Here is a 22,151-nt window from a genome sequence, read left to right as displayed (position 1 = left end):
ATAAGGGTGGGGAGCAGGTTTCCTCCCCAATCTCTCTTTTTGCCTGCTGTCATCCATGTAAGAGGTGACTTGCTCTTCCTTGCCTTCCACCTTGATTATGAGGGTTCCCAGCCACATGGAACTGTAAGTACAATTAAACCTCTTTCTTTTGTAAATTGCCCAGTCTCACATATGTCTTTTTCATCAGTGTGAAAACAGACTAATACAAATCCTCTCCTCTAATTTTTTTTGATGCATTGTCTTCCCAAGATGTTTCTCTGTAAAAACACTTTGATTAATTCACTGATAAAAGTATAAAATTTAAGCTCTGCTATGGTCTAAATGTGTCAATTTTGTGTCTCCCCAAAATTAATATGTTGAAACTGAATCCCCAATGTGGTAGTATTAAGAAGTGGGGCCTTTGGGAGCCCTCATGAATGGGATGAATGCCCTTATAAAAGAGGCCTAGGAACTTGTTTTCTTCTTCTACCATGTGAGGATGCCATAAGAAGGCACCCATTTTGAAGCTGAGAGAGAACCCTCACCAGACAGTGAATATGCTGGCACTTTGATCTTTGACTTCCCAGCCTTTAGAACCATGAGCAACGTATTTATGTGGTTTATAAATTACATACTCTCAAATATTTTTTTGTAGCAACCGTGGACTAAGACAGAAATTGGTACCAAGAAATGAGGTGTTGCTGTATCATACCCAAAAATGTGGAAGCAACTTTGGAATTGGGTAATGAATAGAGACCAGAAGAGTTTGGAAGTTCATGCTAAAAAAACCTAAAATGCTGTAAATAGTGCATTAAGGATGGTTCTGATAACAGCTTGGAAGAAGAGAGCTTTAGAGCAGCCTCAATATTCTTAGAGATTATCTAAGTAGCTGTAATCAAAAGGTTGATAGAAATACAGATGGTAAAGACCATTCTGGTGAGGTCCAGATGTAAATAAGGAACATGCTATTGATAACTGGAGGAAAGGCCATCCTTGTTTTAAAGTGGCAAATAACTTGGCTGAGTTGTGTGAATCCTAATGCATTTTGGAAGATAGACTTTCTGAGTGATGAAATAGATATTTAGTAAAAGAAATATTTTAGCAAAGTGTTGAAGGTATGGCATAACATTTCTTTTCTATTTACAGTAAAAATTAGGAGAGAGAAATGAATTAAAGATAGAATTTATAATCAGAAAGGAAGCAGAACTTAAATACTTGGAAAATTCTCATCCTGACTATATTGTAACAAATAGGAATGCATGTTTATGACTGTCTTCATCTTTTTGTATGGCTATAAGAAAATACCTGAGTCTTGGTAGCTTAAAAAGAAAAAAAAATTATTTTCTCATAGCTCTGAAGACTAGGGTGCCCAGGATTGAGGCACTAACAGGTTCAGCATCTGGTGAAAGCTTGTTCCTCACCATCTAGGTGTTCTTACATGGCAGAAGATCAGAAGAGCTAAAAAAGGACTGAAGCTGGTTTCCTCTGTCCTTTTTATAAGGCACTAATCCATTTCCCCAAAGGTCCCACCTCTTTAATACTATTACCAAAATGCTGGGCATTTGGTCTAGGTCTGGTTGCTCACTGCACAGAAAGCCAATCACTGAGACAATAAGTATTGCCAGAGAAGAAGGCCTTATTATATTATGAGTGATGTCAGCTGGAGGGATGGGAGCCAAACCTCAAACCCATCTCCCTTTCAACTGACTAAAATTGGGGGTTTATATAGTGGGGAAGGAGAGTAGTTACGTGCAGGAAAATAGGAATTATTGAGGGATAAGGACACAATCATGATGAATGAGGGGCCTTGTGTCTCATTGTCTAGATGCAGTCTTCTGGTGAGTTTCAGTTCCTTGATATTATCCGGGAGGCCTGAGGTTTCTTGAGAAAGGAACTCAGATAAGACAAATGTAAGTTTCCAGCTTTAAGACTGGGACAGTCAACTCTATGTTTATTCAAAAACTGTAACCATCAGTTCTTTGGGGAAGTTGAGCCAATTTCCATATTACTATAATGGGGATTACTTTTCAATTTAAATTTGGAGAGGTCATACATTCAAACCATAATAGGGACCAAGAACACCAAGAGTGTGGATAAGAAGATCAGTATAGATTGGCCCTGTGCTGTTCATCAAGACAATGGAAGTGTGACCCTAAAGGAATTTTGGAGATAATTGGGGCTGCCACTCCCATCACAGGTCAGAGTGCCAGTTGGTTGAGGGCAGAATGACTTCAAGGAAGGGGTCTATGAGACATTGGGTCTTACTGCCCAGCACCACTTCAAGGCTCTGCTGCATGCATTCCAGTGCAGTACTCCTTGGCCCCCCACCAGGTTCAGCTCCAGCAGGCCTGGTGCAGTTATGGCTGCTCCTCCAGAGGGCATAGACAGTAAACTTTAGTGGCATCTACATGGTGCCATATCCACTGGTGCTCAGAGTGCATGAGCTGTTGGATAATGGCTGCCTCCACCTAGATTTTATAGGGTGCCCCATAGAGCCTCCTGGTTCAGGCAGACAACTGCCATAGGAGTAGGGCAACCACAGAAAGCCCTCACTAGCGTATTGTCTAGTGGAGCCATAGAAGCAGGGTCATCCCCAAGACACCAGAATGAGAATGGTAAAGACACCAGAGTGCAACTCCAGCCTGGGAGAGCTATAGGCAGGTGACATCAACCCACGAAAGCTGCAGTGAGGGCTGTGCTCAGCAAAGCCATGGAGATGGGGCTGCCTGGAGCTTTGGGGGCCCAACCACCCCCTCCCAGAAGGCAGGACATAGAATCAAAGAAGATTATTCCTCAGGCTTAAGATTTAATGTTGTTTTCCTTGTTGGATTTTGGATTTACTTGGGATTTGTTACCTCTTTCTTCTTTCCTATTTTTTTTCCTTTGTAACGAGAATATCAATCCTATGCCTATGATATTTTGGAGACACATAGTTGTTTGATTTCACAGATTCACCTGGAGAGTGATTTGCCTTAGGATGAACTGTACCTTGAGTTTTACCCATGTCTGATTTAGACGATATTTAGATGAGACACTGAGCTTTTGACTTTTGAGTTGATGCTGAAATAAGTTAAGACTTTTGGGGATACTGGGGTGGAATGAGTGTATTTTGCATGTGAGAAGGACATCAATTTGGGGGCATCAGGATCAGAATACTATGGACTGAATGTTTGTGTCCCTTCCAAAATTCATGTGTTGAAACTTAATCCCCATTGTGGTAGAATTAAGAGATGGGGTCTTTGGGAGATGATTAGGTTATGAGGGCTCCACCCTCATCATAGGATTAGTGCTCTTATAAAAGAGGCCTGAGGGAGCTTGTTTGCCCTTCTTGCCATATGAGGACACAGTGAGAAGGCGCCATCTATGAGGTGGGGAGACAGCCTTCACCAGACACTGAATCTGTTGGTATCCTGATCTTGTACTTCCCATCCTCCAAAACTGTAAGCAATAAATTTGTTTTTTATAAATGATACAGTCTAAGATATTTTGTTATAGCAGCTTAAAGGGATGAAGACAAGTTTCTTTGCTTGGATTCAAAGCCTTCCACAATCTGGTTCTTATCTGTCTTCCCACAATTTTCTCTCTTTTTTTTTTTAAGTCTTCAACTTCTCAGGAAGCAGGTTGATTAGAAGTCACAGTTATACATATTTTTTGACAAATCTACTGTTGTAGAAGAGTAGATATTTGGATGTAATAATTATTTGAAGACAAAAATAACCAATGAATGTTCTCAGATTTTTGCATCCCTTAATCTTAAAAAGCATGGTGTTAGTTTTCCTTGCATAGTTTCTTTGCCTTTCTTGGCCCCTGAGGAGTGTTCTGCTATTGTCAGGCCAGATTTTGGGGGGTTTTGATACAGAATAAGAAAGATAGGTGGAAAGTACAGAATAACTGGAATGCTCAGTCCTGATGTAGATGAGGTTTTTGTTTGTTTATTTTGTTTTTAAGAAAGTTTTGAGGAGAATGGTACCAGACAAGTTCCAACATTTGAAGAAAATAAACGGGAGAAAAAAAAATGAAAGTTTTAAAAAACATTAACTGTGGGCTATGCATTTTCTTCAAACACAGTCCAAAATAGCTGAGCAATTTTGATATTACTCAGGTTGCTGAACAGTATTTGGCCGACTGTGCACTGCTGAGGCTGAATCACATGTCCTGGTGTCAGTAGGCTTACACAGATGATAGTGAAGTTCTGGAAACCAAGTGAACATTGAGTAAAATTTGAATTTAAAGGTACTGACACCTGTCTTTTCCCAGTCTCATTTCTGAGACTAAAATTTTGGTTGTAGTTAAAGTTCTCTCAAAGTCATCTGTCAAGACTCAGCTTCATGATTGTCTTCTCTGTAAAATCTTTTCCTGATATTTCTTTTTTCACCAGTAGAACTGACTCTCTATCTTTTGGGTCTCACTTCTCCCTCATACGGATTTCTCTCGTTACCCCTGTAGCACTTGACTGAATTTATTTGTTTGTCTCTCTAACTGATTGTGAGTTCTTTGAGGACAGGAGCCATCTATCTTTGTAGCCCCAAGGCCTGGCATTGCACCTGGCACATAGTAGGGACTTTAATGGACATTTGTTGAACAAACAGCTGCTTAGTCAGTGTATTTATTATTTCTCCTCATTTCATCCTGTGTCTACATACTGCTGTGTTTTTCAAAATGTTTCTTTTCAGTAGGAAGAACCTTGTAAAATATCCCATAAAATATCCCAGCAGGTTCCCTGCCAGCCCCAGAATTTGCACTTGTAGATTGTGTAGTAAGAAGAGCTGAGACAGGAACAACAGAAAAAAAAATCCCACAGGAGAGTGTAAGTTATTGTGAATATTTTAATTTCTGTGTTAGGTAGTGAGATCACTGGTGTTTATTATATTTTAAACAAGCAAGCAAGCAAATAAATAAATAAATAAGAGCCATGTATGGACTAATGATGAAAGTGTACCATAAATCAAGGGTATGGTTACCCTAATTCTATGAACTTGAAGTAAATAATATCTGGACATTGCAGTACAATGGAGAAAAGAACCAGTAATGCACCTGGTACATTTGTCTCCTCTTGCATGTCTCCTTGCTGCTTTCTCAATGCTGACTTCACTTGTGGGACAGTCATAAATAATAGTGTATAATGTTTTGAAAGTTTCAGGCCTACGTGCCTATATAGAAAAGGTATTCAAAGTTTATATTGAGGATTTCTCAGTAATGACTTCCTGCAGCTGGTCATCAAGTTTTAGGTGCTTACGAATAATCTGGGGTATCTTGTTAATTTACCATTTTGAATTTCTGAACCCGTCTCTCAGTGATTCACTAGGTTTAATTGTATGACCCAAGAATCTAATTTTAAATAATCCACTTTTGGGATTTTTTGATGCAGGTGATTTAAGAAAAATATGTCATGATGTGATGTTGGTTAGACTCTTTTGGGGATATCAAGTTGAGCTACAGATGTCTCGGTAGTGTAGAGATGTACAAAGACTCTGAAGATGCTCTCAATAAGAGCCTCAGAAATGGTTAGAGTAATGGAAGGATTGATCTGAGGCATTTACTAGGTTTAAAGGATCTAAATGTGCTTAATCCTTAAAGCCTAGCTCAGCAACAATTGATGGGAGATGTGGTAATGCTCTACAAATATTTGAACGGCATAAACATCAAAGATGGAGAGAAATTATTTGGCTTGTTAGAAGACAGTAATGATTAAGAGTAACTAAAAATGACTTCTAGGGTGAATCTAGGATTAGCCTACTGAAAGTAAAGTGATTAGGTTTCAGGGTACTCTTAACAGAAGTGATAAATCAATACAGATGAAGGTAGAAAAAAAATTGATCCACAAATGAGTTGACTTCACTTATACTTCAAACCTGAGGAATGATTGCCCCCAAATTTCTTTTATTCTCTATTTTCTTTCTGCAGCACCCCAGGACCTCTCTCCCATGTGTTCTCATAATTGGCCTTGGTAGGTTTTCATTGGCCATCTTGTCTTGTCTCTGGGGATATCACAATGCTGGCCAATCTTGATTCTCCAAACTGGCAGCGGCTGGTCTCCCTTCTTTTCCTTCATTCAACAAATATTTGTTAAATTTACTAATAAGTATCTTTTAAATATTTCTTAAGGTACTAGTCTAGGCTCTATGTAACAAAACAGAGGCTCGCTCCTCATGAAGTTTATTTTCTGGGAGATTACTGATGGTACCCCACTGGCCATGTTCTAACTGGAATTGATTGAATTCTCATCAGTTCTGTCCCACCAGGGAGAACCCAATAGTACCTGGCTGTGAGCTAACCTAGAAGACAGGTAGCTGGGAGAAATGCAATTATAATAGAACCCAGCAAGAGCCTGGTCCCAATACTTCTTTCCAAACCTACCTGACTCACTTCTTTCACTGCCTTATCTTATTAACTCAGCTGAATTTGCACCATTTACTACAGCAAACACTCCCTTTGTTCTGCATTGCATCACCGTCAGAGAAGTCTTCCAAGCAGGCAAGCTGGGGCCTTTCCCCCAATACTGTGTTTTGCGTGCGGCCCTCATAGGTGACAGTTGAATAGACAGAGACTAAGAGATGACTGTCAGGTAAAGTAAAAAGAAAAAGAAAATACACATACAATTGGCGAACTTAGTACCATGTCTCCTCCCTGGCCCCCCAAAAGGACTGTTCTTTCTCTCTTGTGGCTTCCCTTTCTTTACATCTTACACTGCAAGTTGCTCTTTTGTGATTTGCTTTTTTAAGGCTGATGTTCACTTAAAAACACACAAACAAAAAAACATGTAAATTTCATCCATATACAAATGTTTCAAGGAGGGACAGTAGGATAAGTGAAGATTAGGATTGGGAGGGGTGGCTGACTACACCACACAAATACACACTCAGAACCATCCTGTGATTTATCCCATTTCCTCCACTTCTTGGGTTCTGCCTGTGTTCTTCTCATGTCATGGCTTCTGTCCTGTTACCCTGGATCCCAGGTAGACCTAGAGCTTGAGGGCAGAGACAGAGTCTTTTCTTCTTTGGTAATTCCTTGCTAGGAAAACATTGCAGGCCCTGATGCTTTCCGTATACTATTTCCTTTAATTTCACTATAAGTGCATGCAACCTCCATCCCCTCAACTCCCACAGCTAGGCAAGAATGTGGACTGCACCACTTACAGGCTTGCCACCTCCTATCTCTGGATATTTTTAATTTCCACAGGGAGACAGCATAATTGAGCCACAATTTTTGGACTTCAGGATTTTTGAAGAAGCTTTTTTCAAAAATATTTTCTGGGTTGAACTTAGAACTCTGATCATCTTGATTGAATGAAAGGACTCAGCTGCCCTCTGTGAAAAGTACACATGCAGATGTTTCAGAGTGATTAATGATTCCGGAGAGCCTTCCCAGGGTCATCTTCTCTAAGTATTATTATAAACTAGATGGGAGAGATTAGCTATAGTACTAAATGCAGACAAGAGAAAAGTCTAGAACAGGGCTGTTCATTATGGGAGCCACGAACCAGCCATATGTGGCTATCAAGACTTGAAATTTAGCTCTCTGAATTGAGATGTGCTGTAAGTATAAATTATACAGGAGATTAAAAAAACCCAAGAGAAAAATATGTAAAATAACTCATCATACATTTTTATAGTAGTTTCATGTTGAAATAATATTTTGGATACATTGGGTTAAAATGTATTGGTAAAATTAAGCTCATTTCTTTTTACTTTTAAAAAATGTGGCTATCAGAAAATTAAAAATTACGTACATGCTAGCATATATTTTTATTGGGTAGTGCTGGTTTAGAAAAAAGGTATCTAGGAATATACGCTTCTAATTAAGTTCACCTTACTTTTCTGTAACGCCTTTATTTGTATTTTTTCTGGTACTTCTTATATCTACCATTTAAACTAGCTTAGAATTAAACTGCCACCTTTGCTTTAAAAACATCTGGCATGTAACATCCAGGCGTAATTATTTTTCTGCTACAACCATGTTGCTATAGGAGCAAAGTTATGGTGTAATAAAGAACAACTTGAGCTGATAACTTGTATATGAAAATAGTTACATCTTCATTGTGGAAGCCACGAGGCACCCATGCTGTTTCACTGCACACACAAATCCCTTTTATAATGATGCTTTTTCATTCATTTGGCATGCTTTTATTATTATTAATACAACAGCAAAAACTCCATATATATCAGGGTAAAAGCATCTATTTTGGGTAATCAAACCTATAAATCTTGTGACTGCTCAGATATAGCCAATTAACTCCCCTTCCCCAGAACTGCAGTATAACATATGGTGCAAAAAGCGTGGTCACATACTTCTTGCAGTGCTTTTGACTGAGTGACATAGTCACAAGAACCATGGAAACTAGTGAGGAGGTACAAATGTTTCAGTTGCCCAAAACACTCATTTTAAACCCTAATAAGAAATGTTTCTATTCTTTAAAAATTTGACGTCTTTATTAACGATGTCAAAAGTGCTCATTAGTACTTTAGCAGAATCCTTCATTGTGCATTAGCAGAGTCCTTCTTTATACCTCTGAGGCGCCATTGTTTGATAACAGAAGAGTTTTAAAAAAATAAACCAGAGGTAATACTTTATAAAGAACTCTAGTCACTTTCCATATCTATTCTCGGATATTGTTTTGTTTCTTTGCCTATTGCAGCAAGCCATCATTGTTGTTGTGTGCATGTGTGTGTGTGTGTGTGTGTGTGTGTGAGAGAGAGAGAGAGAGAGAGAGAGACAGAGAGAGAGAGAGAGAGGAGGGAGACAGAGAAGCAATCTACATGAAATGCCATGCAGTCAATAGGCAAATTGGGATTGACATGAGTGATAATCTTTTATTTTCATTCACTTTTAAAAAATCTTCCTATGAAAATTCCTGAAAATGTTTAATAGCTTGATTGCTGCTACCTAAATATTTTTTGAATTAACTAGTTATATCACTAAGGCAAAATATATGCTTTGAAATTTCAGAAGTCAGGAAGTCACATTTCATGATCATATGAATTCTGGCTTGATTGTGTGTATATCCCCTGAGCACAATCTCTTTTGGACATCTGGGATTTTGGTTTTGTTGAATTAAAATTGCCCCATGATTCTAATGTGTTTTTAGACAGTGGTTGCTTCTTAATTATTTTGAGCTTAAAATGGTAAACTTATGAAGTGCTTAGATATGGTTTAAAAACCTGAGCAAAAATATACTGAGAAAAATTTCATATTTGTACACTTCTCATTCAATATTGTTTCTTGCCTCCAAATCGCTTCCATAAAATATTGCAGATTTCAGTTTCTGTTTGAGTTGTTCATCATTCCTTCAAACTATAGCTGACCTTTCCATAAATTTGTTTTTGGATAAAAACGATGACCTAGAAGATATTTCACCAAGTGAACCCCTGCCAAAACCTGATAAGTGGGGTCCAAAATACCCAGTCCTATAAAATGCAAGCTCACAATTTTACGAGGTTAATGGAATGGGGTGGGGGTGAGCCTGTTCAGCTATCTGCCACAGTTCTGGGGTTTGTCTGAGGATCCCAGTCAGCCTCCATCCCAGTTGCAGTGTAACGTCACCTGGTGTTGGTTGTCCTTTCTGATTTAAGTGCCATTGACATTGATCCAGCTTCCCAGGGAAGGTTGGGAATTCTAGGACGGTAGCAGCAAGTCCATGAATCTCCTGGTTAATTTGTGCCCACTTCATTGGCCTTACTTGGGGGAAACTGAGCCAGGAAAACTCTGGAGACCAGGGACCCACTCTTTTCCCCTGTACCTCCCAAGAAGAGTTTTGTTTTGTATTTTTTGCCACTTCCACCAAGCTTTGCCTTTCCCTTCACATTTCACTTCATGCCTTACCTCCCATATAAAAACTTTAACCCCACCAGATCTGAAAACATGATTAGATAGAAGGAAGGAGTCAATCACATTGTATACAAATTTTGTTTCTGTGGGTTCTGTTTGCATGGGGTTTTGCTGCAATTTTCTTGTATTCAACCAAGTATCATTAGAAATGAATTTGGCAAAAACTGTACCCCCCATGAACATGACTAGTTATAGATCTTAGTTCTCATATAGTTTCTGCCAATGCTTGCAGATGATTATTAAATATGTAGATTTTACTTATTTTCAAATTTTGGTTTATTTAGCTGAGGAATCTTAACTTCATCATTAGGACATGTAGGTGGGGTATTTTACTAAAATTAGAGAAGAGGTAAATTTTATTTTTATTTATTGTTTTGTACCCCAAATTAACTGTTTGAAAAAAACCTTAGCTTTTGATTGATCAGAAAGGAATTTGAAACAATGTATTTGCAGATCACACATAGAATAATATCTGCTTTTCAAATTTATTAGGTAAATCTCATGGGAAAGAGCTCTTGAAATACCTATAGCATTTGATTTGAAGCAATTGTACTGCTTTACAGTCTCATCTCCCCTATGATAATATAAAAATTATCACTAATCACAGATTAATTTATCTTTGCATACCTCACAGTGACCAAGTAGGCATTTAATAAATATTAAAAAAGAAAGAACGTGCATTACACATGTGCTTTTAAAATGTTCTGCAAATTAAAAAAAAGCCAAGCCACACCATTAACAATAATCATAGCTTCTCTGTCTCCTCCAGTCTATGTGTATAAGCAACTATGAATGTAGGTGGCTAAAACATTATACAATTGTGCATAGCACACATGCTTCACCAATGTCCAAAATACTTTTCAATCTCCTTTGTCATTCAACTTATTTTAATATCCCGTCTAGGTACTGGAGATTGAAATCAGTTGGTTTTTTAGTTCTGTAAAAGAAATGGCACAATAGCCACAGACTTGATAAGCTTTCATTCCAGATGAATGATCTTGTCTAGAAAGACAGCTTTTTCTGAAAGCAGGTTCACCCAACTCTCCATAATAAAAACCTCCTATACTCCAACTGGAACTTTGGAAAATTTTCAGGAAAATTCGAACACCTTGAGGTGCTGTGGAAAGGTCACTTTATGTAGCAGGACATTTTAGGTATGGGGGTTATTGTTGCATAGCATGAAACAAAAAAGCAGGAGGGAGTGACTTTGTTCAGCATTTTCTACCAAAAAGATCTAGGCTTTCATCACACAGTGGTCAACAAGCAGAATCTTCTCTTAGAGCAAATACAATTGTCTCTCCATGTCCCAATTGTATGACAGTCATGAATTTAGTTCTGTGCCTGGAGAGTAATGGAACTTGAGAGTGATGGAATCAATATGCTTCTGGGTTGAGCAGAGGGATGCTTTGGGAAGAGTTTAGATGAAAACGTGGCCTCTAAGCCTCGGTCCAGAGATGGACTTCAGAAGATCTCTAAATCCATCCAAATCTCATACACAATTGTGGATGCACATATATGTATTTTTTTTTTTTTTGGCAGAGTACACAGCTTTCATTACATTCTTAAAGGAATTCAAAGCTCCTACAAGAATTAGAACCTCTAATTCAGAGTACTCAGAAGTTACATTCTAATGGTTGTTTGAAAAATTTAAGAGACGGTGTCCCTAGGATTTCTTACAGATGATTGTAACAAATGTCAGGTGGATATTTGTGACTAATCTGAAAAAAGGTAACGTCAGGACCTCTGTGAACAGTCGTCTTCCTTAGAGTAGTGTGGGGATGACCGTCACATGGAGCCTTAAGAGGCAGATGTGCTAGAGAGTCAAGTTGAGAGTGAAGAGACAGGGCATTTATAAGGAGGGTTAATAAAATGGAATCCAACCAGAGGATCACAAGTAGGATGGTAGTGGGTCTAGAAATTATAGAACAGAATAAACGTAAAAAAGCTGAGAACATTTAGAGACAAGAAGGCTTTGTCCTGGGGAGGGGCACCCATGATAACCACCTTTAGATACCATGCGGAAGACAAACTGGTTTTGTTTTTATTCTGAGTGTCTTGTTTTTAGTATGAGTGTCTAGAGAGACAGAACCAGGTAGCATCAGGAGCAGCTCTGGTCTGGTTGGTCATAGCTGTAATGCCAAGGCTCTTAGAAGGCATTCCTCTAAAAGCTGATCTGGAGACAATGGTTTGAGTGAGGTCGTTTATTTAGGAGATGATCCCAGGACACACCATGAGGCAAGAGAGAAAAGTCAACAAAGGGTTGTGGGAAATGGGCTCAATTGCACGTGGACCTCCTGAGAGACTGTGTAGCGCAAACTTCAGAGCTCCCCTGAGGGCCGAGGAAGCTGGCATGGTTAGCCACTGACTCCTGCCCCTCATTTGCTGGAAGTCACTCTTGGGTGGCCCAGCCTGTCCTGAGTCCAGACTGAGCTTGCTGCCGCAGCCTGAGAACACCCTCAGCTAGGAATGTAGGAAGCTGTAGGCCTGCATGGAGACTGTTTACAGGGGATCTCTGGGATGGGCTGAGGTCATCTGGGTGCCAACATCCTCTGTGAAACCAGGCTGGCACTCTTACACGCTCACTTGCCTTCTGCTTCTGCATGGATGTGAGGCAGGAGAGCTGTCACTGCAGCTAACAGAGGCAGAATGCATCTCAGGGGCATGGCACATTGAGTCTTGCCTTGGATCTCAGGATTTGCGGCAGGTGGGGTGACACCCTCAGGGGATGCCAAAACCAAGATGGTAAATGGAGGCAGTGATTTTTCTTTCAGCTCACAGCTACCATACTGCTCACGGGTCCAGCACAGGGCTGGTGGCCAGAGGCTGACTGCCGGGCAATGGCATCCTGACATCTCCCATACATCCCCCTCAGGTTGTGCTTTTGTGACATAGCTCTCTTTCCTTTTTCTGTCGATGTGTCCACGATGTTCCCTTTAACCAGATTCCCTGTGTTACCAGGGAGAGAGAGAACAAAGAACAGGTAGTAAGGATAGAGGCTGTTTTGTGATTTACCACTGGGCCTGTGTCTGCCCTGCTGGGCTTAGCCCTGCCTGTGCTGTGTTCTCTGAATTGGACTGAATTGAATTTTATTCAGGTAGTTCTAGACAAGAAAGCAGGCATATGCTCAGCTGGATTCTGGCTTATCCATGCAGCAGGTCAGCTACCAGAGTTTACTCAAGCTCTTTAATAAATTTATACTAACTCTCTTGCCCCCTAAAATTTGGACTAGAAATCAAACTAGATTAAAGTGGGCATTGTCAGCAATTTTCATTTTATTGTTGTTTTGGGTTAAACGTGTAAGGCAAATCAAATCACTGGAACTGGTTTTGCTGGTTTCATTTACCATGTTTCATCGTAACTAGCATTTATACTTTTTCCCTTTTCCCGCTCATTCTGTCTCTCTTCATTCACTTTCCTTCATTCCGTTCTTAATTTAGTGATTATTTCAAATAACATACTAAGAAAAAGTGCTGACACATAAAGCTGGAATCCCACGTCTGCCTCTTTTCTCCCACCAAAAAATTAGGCTGTTCAATTCTTTTTAAAAATATAACTTCTAGCCATTCAGCCTTCAGACATAATAATATAAATCTATTTCTTAACCCAATTTTAATTCAGTTGCACAGTGCATAGTGGAATGAGCTTGGAAACCAGACAAAAATTAGAGTAATAAAAGCAGACAATGCCTTTGCCTATGTATTATGCCTTATAAATTTCAGGTTCTCTGACTGGCTTCATTTTAACTAGCTGAGAAAAATATAATCCGCCAAAGATGGTTACCAGTGTTCAAAGTCAACTGAAACCGAGGCAGTGTTCAGTAATTACAGCCTTCCAGTTTCTAGGAGACTCCGTCCCCACCAGACCTGCCGTCTCATGTTCCCATTTGTAACATTGTTCATTATATTCAACCTGCTGCCATCACTCTGGAGCTTTCAAAGGCATTCTGGGGACTATCTTGCTGTAGGACATGGATAATGAAATAGTTATATGTGACTTGTATTATAATCGTCTCACCTAACCCCCCATTTAGCTTGAAAAGTAGACTTAATAAAAGCAGGAGTGAAAGGCACTTTATGTTTTTAATAAGGAGTCTCATATGGTATTACCTGCTGTTTTTCATTGTGTGTCTCATCTCATGGTTTTCCTTTGAGATACATGACAGAAGAAAGCCAAGCACATTTCTTAATCTTAAAACACTTTAAGAATCTATTGCAGTAATCTACCAAAACTGATCAATAACTTCAAGCTAACAGGGCTGATTTCCAAAGTACATATGTGTACTTATAGAGACAGGCAGATCTGTTCACTGGCAAGTAAATGCCGTCTTATGTCCAAGAAACTAGAGGATTCTACTGTATAATAATTTAATGTTCTGTTTGCAAAAGGTAATTATAAAACTCTCATTCCATCTCCTGCTCTGATGGGCTCAGGATGAATATAAACTGGATTAAGAGGAAATGGATAAGACGTTCTGTATTGCTGAACTCTGCCTGGTGTCATGATATGCAAACAGTGAGCAGAGTGCTGAAACTACTAAATACACACTGAAGAGATGACAGGGCTCAAATGCGAGAATGCCTGGATCTGCCAGAGAAAAGGCCTCCTAAAAATAGTGCTAACAATTTACAGAAGAGAAAATCTGACTGTGGTGTAAAAATCTTTGAAGGCAGAGCTGCTTGGAGCTGGATGCTATAAACATATTCATGATGATATGTTTGGAGAGGCATCTATTTTCTATGCATTAATTCTCAAATGAGGAAGGGAAAGAACATCTATGGACCTGTAATATGTGCTGAAAAAAGACTGGACTAGGAATCTGGTGGCCTTATTTCTAGATGAGGATTTACCACTAATTAGCTCTGTAACCTTTAGTAAGGTGCAATACCTCGTTAGGCATGCTCTATAAAATAGGTCTACTAAACTGAGTGTGGCCTCCAGGTGCTAAAAGATCAGGGCAGGTTGAATATTCATGATTTCCCCAAATTCTAGCCTGGTTATAATGCAAATTTTTTTAAATTTTAGGGACTACATAAAAAAAATGCACCTCCCTTTTTTTAAGGTTATTAGATATTTTTAAATAAAAAAGTAACGCATGTTCATTATAACAAGTCAAATAACACAAATATTGAAAGAAAAAGATTCAAAATTAAAAATCTCTCTTCAATCTTCCTCTAAAACTGTGTCTGGAATTGGTTCCTTCTGATGGGTTCTTGGTCTCGCTGACTTCAAGAATGAAGCCGTGGACCCTCGTGGTGGGTGTTACAGCTCTTAAAGATGGTGTGTCCGGAGACCGTTCCTTCAGATGTTCAAATGCGTCCAGAGTTTCTTCCTTCCGGTGGGTTCATGGTCTCTCTGACTTCAGGAGTGAAGCTGCAGAGCTTCGCAGTGAGTGTTACAGCTCATAAAGGTTGTGCAGACCCTAAAGAGTGAGTTGCAGCAAGATTTATTGTGAAGAACGAAACAACAAACCCGCTGCGAAAGGGGACCCAAGCCAGTTGCGGCTGCTGGCTTGGGCGGCCAGCTTTTATTCCCTTATTTGTCCCCGCCCACATCCTGCCGATTGGTCCATTTTACAGAGTGCTGATTGGTCTGTTTTTAAAGAGTGCTGATTGGTGCGTTTACAAACCTTTAGCTAGACACAGAGTGCTGATTGGTGCATTTTTACAGAGTGCTGAGTGATGCGTTTTTACAGAGTGTTTATTGGTGTGTTTTTACAGAGTGCTGATTGGTGCATTTACAATCCTTTAGCTAGACACAGAGTGCTGATTGGTGCATTTACAATCCTTTAGCTAGACAGAAAAGTTCTCCAAGTCCCCACTTGACCCAGAAAGTCCAGCTGGCTTCACCTCTCAAAACCACTCCACCTGAGGTAATCAGCAATGCTATATGTTATTACATTGTTTTCATTATACTTTTAATATATGGTTATATATAAATTGTTCTTTAAGCAAGTTCCTTCATAAAAATGGCATCATTTTTCATTTAATGATGTACCATGGATAGGCAAACCATGGTTCATGGGCTGACTCTGGCCATGCTAAATGTGTTGTCTATGACTGTTTTCACACTACAAAGGCAGAGTTAAGTAGTTGCAACAGACACATTTTAGTTATAAAGCCAAAAATATTTAATATCTGGTCCTTTAGAGAAAAAATTCGCCATCCTTTCAACATGTGTAGCTTTGTCTCATTGTTTTTAAAAAGTTGCATAATATTCCATAGAATGTATATGCACCATTGATTCAACTCTATTGGCTCAGGTAGTTGAAAAGCCAAGAGGAATGTAAGCTTCAGATACTGTCAGATTCAGAAACAGAAACGATGTTCTCAGGAGCCTGTCTACATTTGAGTCTTGGTTCAGCATTTGTCTCTGTATGCTTAATTCTCAAGCAGTCTTTCCTCTTTGACAAAACAGTCATCATCAGTTCCAGTCTTAAATCTCATTTTACAGTGTTAAGAAAGCTGTTCTTTCCCAGTTGTTTTTTCTGAGATACTGGGTATGATTTTTGCTGGCCTGGTTGCCCATCCCTGAACCAGTCACTGTACCAGGGCGTCAGTACTCTATCTGCCAAGTTTAGGCCACATGCTCCCCTCTGGACTCTGGAGCATGAGGCCACCCTTACCAAAACATTTGGATTGAAAGTATGAAAGTGTGATTACCCAAGGATAATTGCCGAGCAGTTATTAAAAGAGGAGACAAATACTAAGAGCTTGAGACAACTAATGTCTACCATAAACTCATATTTTCCTCAAGTAGTTTGCTGGGATAGATATTTGTCTTCTTAGAACTTCTGTAAGTATGGTTGGTACACTTCTCAAAAAGTTTCTTGTAGTTGATCACAGTTCATCTCATCAGCAATTCTTAAGTACTGGTTATTAAAGCAAATTTTAAAAAATTGATTTGGTATTTGAAAAATATCTTACTGTTTAAATTTGCATTCTAATGACCACTAGTGAGATTGAATATCTTTTCATAACTTTATCTTTTATTATATGCATTTATTCTTTTTTTTTTTTTTTTTGAGACAGAGTCTTGCTCTGTCATCAGGCTGGAGTGCAGTGGCATGATCTTGGCTTACTGCAACCTCCACCTCCTGCCTCAGCCTTCTGAGTAGCTGGGATTACAGGTGCACGGCCACCACACTCAACTCATTTTTTTGTATTTTTAGTAGAGATGGGGTTTCACCATATTGGCCAGGATGGTCTCAATCTCCCGACCTCATGATCCGCCTGCCTTGCCCTCCCAAAGTGCTGGGATTACAGGCGTGAGCCACCACACCCGGCTGTGCATTTATTCTTATATGAAATATCACAATATCATTTACACATTTTTCTATTGTGTTGCTTATCTTCTTACATTTGTAGGAGCTCTGAGTACGTTAAGCATACTAATCTTTTGTCTAGTTTATATGTTGCAAATCTTTTTTGCATCAGTTGCTTAGTTGGCCTTACTTATTATATCATGCTATATTTTTTAAAAGTATGTGTTAAGCTCTGTGAAGAAGTCCATTCCAAATGTAGAAATAAATCACAATTTCACTGATCTGAGAGCACTGAGTGAAAGCGTTATTGAAAGTTATGTTCATCTCTATGTTTAAAATGCTCATATTCAGAAATTACATGATTCAGGGTGTGTAAATAGAACACCTCCTGGCTTCTCTATTGCTATATGTTGTTCAAGGAGAGATGGGAGCTCGAACACACAGAAACCCAGTCCCCTTCATCCACAAGCCGTCATCTGTCACTGAAGCAGCTCAGCTCCACCACTTTGGTCAAGCACAGAAACCAATATCCAGCAATCCTACTCCTGGCTATAGATCCAAGCAAACTGAAACTAGGATCTTGCAGAGATATCAACACTCCCATGTTCATTGTAGCAGTATTCATAATAGCCAAGATATGGACACTACCCAAACACTCATTGACATATGAATACAGAAAATGCAGTGAATACATACAGTGGAATATTACCCAGTCTTAAAAAAGAAATCTATTTATGACAATGTAGATGGGACTGGATGACATTGTGATAAGTGAAATAATCCTGTCACAAAAGGACAAATACTGCAGGATCCCATATATATGAGGTATCTAAAATAGTCAAGCTCACAAAAGCAGAAACTAGAGTAATGGTTGCCAGGGGCTCAATGGGTATAAAGTTATATTTGTACAAGTTGAGTAAGTTCTAGATATCTGCTGTACAACACAGTGCCTATAGTTAATAATACAGTGCTATATACTTAAAATTTTGTTAAGAGATTAGAGCTTATGTTAAGTGTTCTTACAAACAAGCAAGCAAACAAATATAAAACAAAACCATAAAATAGCCAAGGGACACAAGGAACATTTTGGAAGTAATGAGTATGTTTATTACCCTGATTATGGTGATGATATCAAGAGGATACATGTATGTCCAAGCTCATCAAACTTTATAAATTATGTACAGATTTTTTTGGGTGTATCAATTATACCGCAATAAAGCTGAAAAAAACATAAAGGGTTGTTTTGCCTAAAAATAAAAACCCTGGATACAACAGCTCTTATTCAGATAATCTGTCTACAGAAATTACTTCTAATTATGCAACATTTTTGCTTTATCATAGTATGACACTTTTATTAAACTTATTTTTTCATATAATTATAAAAAAGAAAAATTGTAATAGAGAATCTTATATGTGTTCATGCATATGAGTGGAATGGCTTTAAATAATAATATGAAAGGGAAGAATAAAGCATTTCTATGTACAGAGTAGTTTGTAGTAAAACATGATTTATTTAAGTCGAGATTGAACAACTGACATAATTGCACAGCAAACTGACAGAAAAAAGGGATTTGTTTTTGTTCTCTTTTTAAAGTTCTAAATATCAAGAATCTTAAAGACATTTTGATTAGCCAATATAGTAATTTTGATTATAATCTTTTATTTTAAATTATGATTGCTTAGAGGTGAGGCACTGAATTGTTTTTTTTTAAAGCAGTGCCTATCTGTAGTTTTAAAAATAAATACATCAAAAATTAAGTTTTGCAACGACCTGTCCCAAATCACAAGCCAGCAAAAGGGAACACGCAGGCTAGCTAGCCAGAGGTCTCTGGATCTGCAGTCAGTTTTTGATTAATTAATCAATTAGTGCCTTCATTGATTCAGTGATATGTATTATGTATTAAGTGGTTTCTGTTACGTAAGGTAATTAGAAATTAATATGTTCTGGCTAATATAGTATTTTATAAAGAAAGAATTATTGTGTAAGATAAACATAGGTCGCCTAGTCTTAAATAATTAGATAATGAAGTTTTAATTGATTTTTTTTGACATTCTTGTTTAGCAGTTTTGTTTTTTAAAAATTTCATATTTTATTTTAGATTCAGGGGGTACATGTGCAAGTTTGTTTCATGGGTATATTGGCTGATGTTGAGGTTTGGGATACAGACGATCCCATCACCCAGGTAGTGAGCATAGTACCCAATAGTTTTTTTTAAATCGTTGTCCCTCTCCCATTGTCTCCTCACTAGTAGTCCCCGGGGTCTACCGGTGAGAACGTGCGGTATTTGGTTTTCTGTTCCTGCGTAATTCCCTTAGGGTAATGGCCTCCAGCTGCATGCATGTAGATGACTAAATTTTAAATTCTCAATATTGGATAAAGGTGAATCTATTTTGCATGATTCATACCTCAGGGTCTCATGGTGTCTGCTGCCTCAGTCATCATAAGCATGAGTGTCCACATTTAGTGTACTTACTGCAAATGATGGTTCATAGAGGATTCTGGACATTAGGATGTTGAAACAAGTTTAATTAATCCTCTGCCAAAATACATTCCTCCAACTCACAACTTAGTGATTGAGGAATAATAATAACAAATATATGAGAACACACACACACGCGTAACTTAATTCATCAATCCTCTCAACTATCCACTAGGTTAACACTGATTTTCCCCTTTTATACATAGAGAAATGGAAGAACAGATAGGTTAAGTGCCTTGTCTAAGGACAGCAAGCTAGCAAACGGAATAGCAGGATTCAAACCCAGGCTGCCCAGCTCCAGGGCTATTCTAATTTACACATCCGACTGCCATACAAGTTATTGACAGCTAGTCTGGAGGTGGGGTCTTGCACTTGGTGCTTTTAGAAATATTTCCTCCCTCCTTCAAGCACTCATTTGTTTTAGTCTCTTGTGGCAGTGACCACATTTACCTCTACCACTGCCCTACTTTACAGATTGTGTGGATTGGAATATCACAACTGGTTGCTGTAGACACTGCTGCTCCTGACTTGCTAAACTGTTGGCAGCCTTCACTCTCATGTTTAGTTCCACCTGTTTTCTTATTCTGTTCACAGTGGGAATGAAAACAGCTGAGATTCTATTTTTGTTTATTAATTGGTCCCATTACTCAGAAGCCTTTTTTAAATAGAGATCCCTCCTTTTCCAAGTTTAGCAATCTGTTCATTTCTTTATTAGTCCAACCCTTAATCATCTTCAGCGTTCACCTCCCAACTCCTTCCAACATCTCTATATTCCTGTGGAGCTCAGGATGAATGAATATTCAAACAGGGGTCTGATTGTATAGAAAATGGGAAAGGACTTCTGGCCCTCATGTACTATGTGATTCTTTGCAGTATCCAGGTTTCCAGTTTACATTCTTTCCCTGCCTCAGTCCTCCGTATCTATGACATTTTACTCATCAGCAACACTTTAATAATGAAATTATGCAAAATGCGCTGCATGGGCAGAGAGGTTGCTCTGCTCCTCTATTCCCAGCACATACCAAATACAAACACTGCCCAGATTATACTTTCAATTGTGTTAAGGAGGTTTTCAACAGAATACAATTTAGAAGAATTATTGGAACCGTAACTATTCTAAAGTCACAACTGGGACGTTGGTGAATTCAGAGTCTCTGTTAGGATTTTTGACATTTAAAATTTTGAAATAGTCAATTTGAAAAAAAGGCCAAATTCATGTGATTTTGCATAAATTATTTACTTTTATAGCCAATAGCTGTTTAAAGGACTATGGTTTAAACTCGTTTCGTGATTATAAGATTTTGCTGTTAAGTTACTCAGTTAAGTTTTTGGGTTTTTTTTGTTTTTTAGTGGAGGATGGTCCATGGTTTTGTGAAGTTGGTAAGACATAAGAATCTATTTTTGTGTATCTAGGACAAAATAATTAGTTTCAAATCCTGTCAGAAATATTCTCAGTCCAAATAAATCAATGCTTGTCTTAATGAAGGAGATTTTTAACACCAGAGAAAGTTAAGAGTAGAAATGCTTAGAAATTTAGGAGCGGGTATGTAAAATTCTTATACCACAGTTAGATCTGTATCTGTGGGTGGCAGAATGTCTTAGTAGAGAGCTAAGAGGCTGTGCAAATTAAGGAGTAGGCATCCGTCCACATAATTTAATATGATTTCCCATTTGTTGTCACTAATTTTTATTAATTATCCTATACTTCATTTAAGAAATGGGAATTATGTATTTTTCTTTTCCTTACAGCCACATCCTTCTTGGTTAAAAGATCTGGAATTTACATCAGGTGTTTTGAGATTAATGAACAGTGCAAGATATATGAATCCTTTAAAAATATTAAAGATAATTTCTTAATAACTACATTGGTTTTTTGACAGCTATTTTATAGATGGCAGAATAGACTGGATTTTTATAGAGGAAAATAATTTAGCATTAAGGACAACTATAATGTTACATGTCTTTAGGACGTTATTTGTTTTGAAAAATTTGCCAGTGCAGTATGAAGATTTAATTAGTTAGATTAAAGCAATTAATCAATTATTTAAGTCTAATTTAAAAATAATACATTGAAACAAAATTAAAATAATGCATAGATATAATTATTTTAAGTATGAAATTCTCCCTCTTTACTCTTGTAGATTTAATTGTCAAAAAGAAAAAAACTCACAGAAAGCAAATTGATAGTATCTATTGTGGGAGAAAATGACTATGCACTATTGGTGAGAGTTTATATGGATGAAACTTTTTTGGAGAAGAATTTAGAAAAAAGTCATCAAAACTTTATTTGTGTTTACCATTTGACCTAGAAATTTCATTACTAAGACTATGTCCTCCAGAAAATTTCAAGGATGTTTATTTCAGCATCATTTGTAATAAAACAAAACTGGAAATGACTGAAATGCCTATCATTAGGAGACTGTTACATGAATTACAATGTGTTCTTATTAAGGAGCTATTATTTGGCTTTTAAAATATGGTAGATCTGTATGTACAGATACGATATATTGTCAAGATACAAAATTCAGAACACTACATTATTCATATAGTATTCTATGATTTTTTTCCTTTTTTACACAACTTTTTGTTTTTCCTTTGAGTTA

This window comes from Pongo pygmaeus, chromosome 1, assembly GCF_028885625.2.
Source record: "Pongo pygmaeus isolate AG05252 chromosome 1, NHGRI_mPonPyg2-v2.0_pri, whole genome shotgun sequence".
NCBI lineage: Eukaryota > Metazoa > Chordata > Mammalia > Primates > Hominidae > Pongo > Pongo pygmaeus.
Note: the sequence above shows the minus strand (reverse complement) of the source record.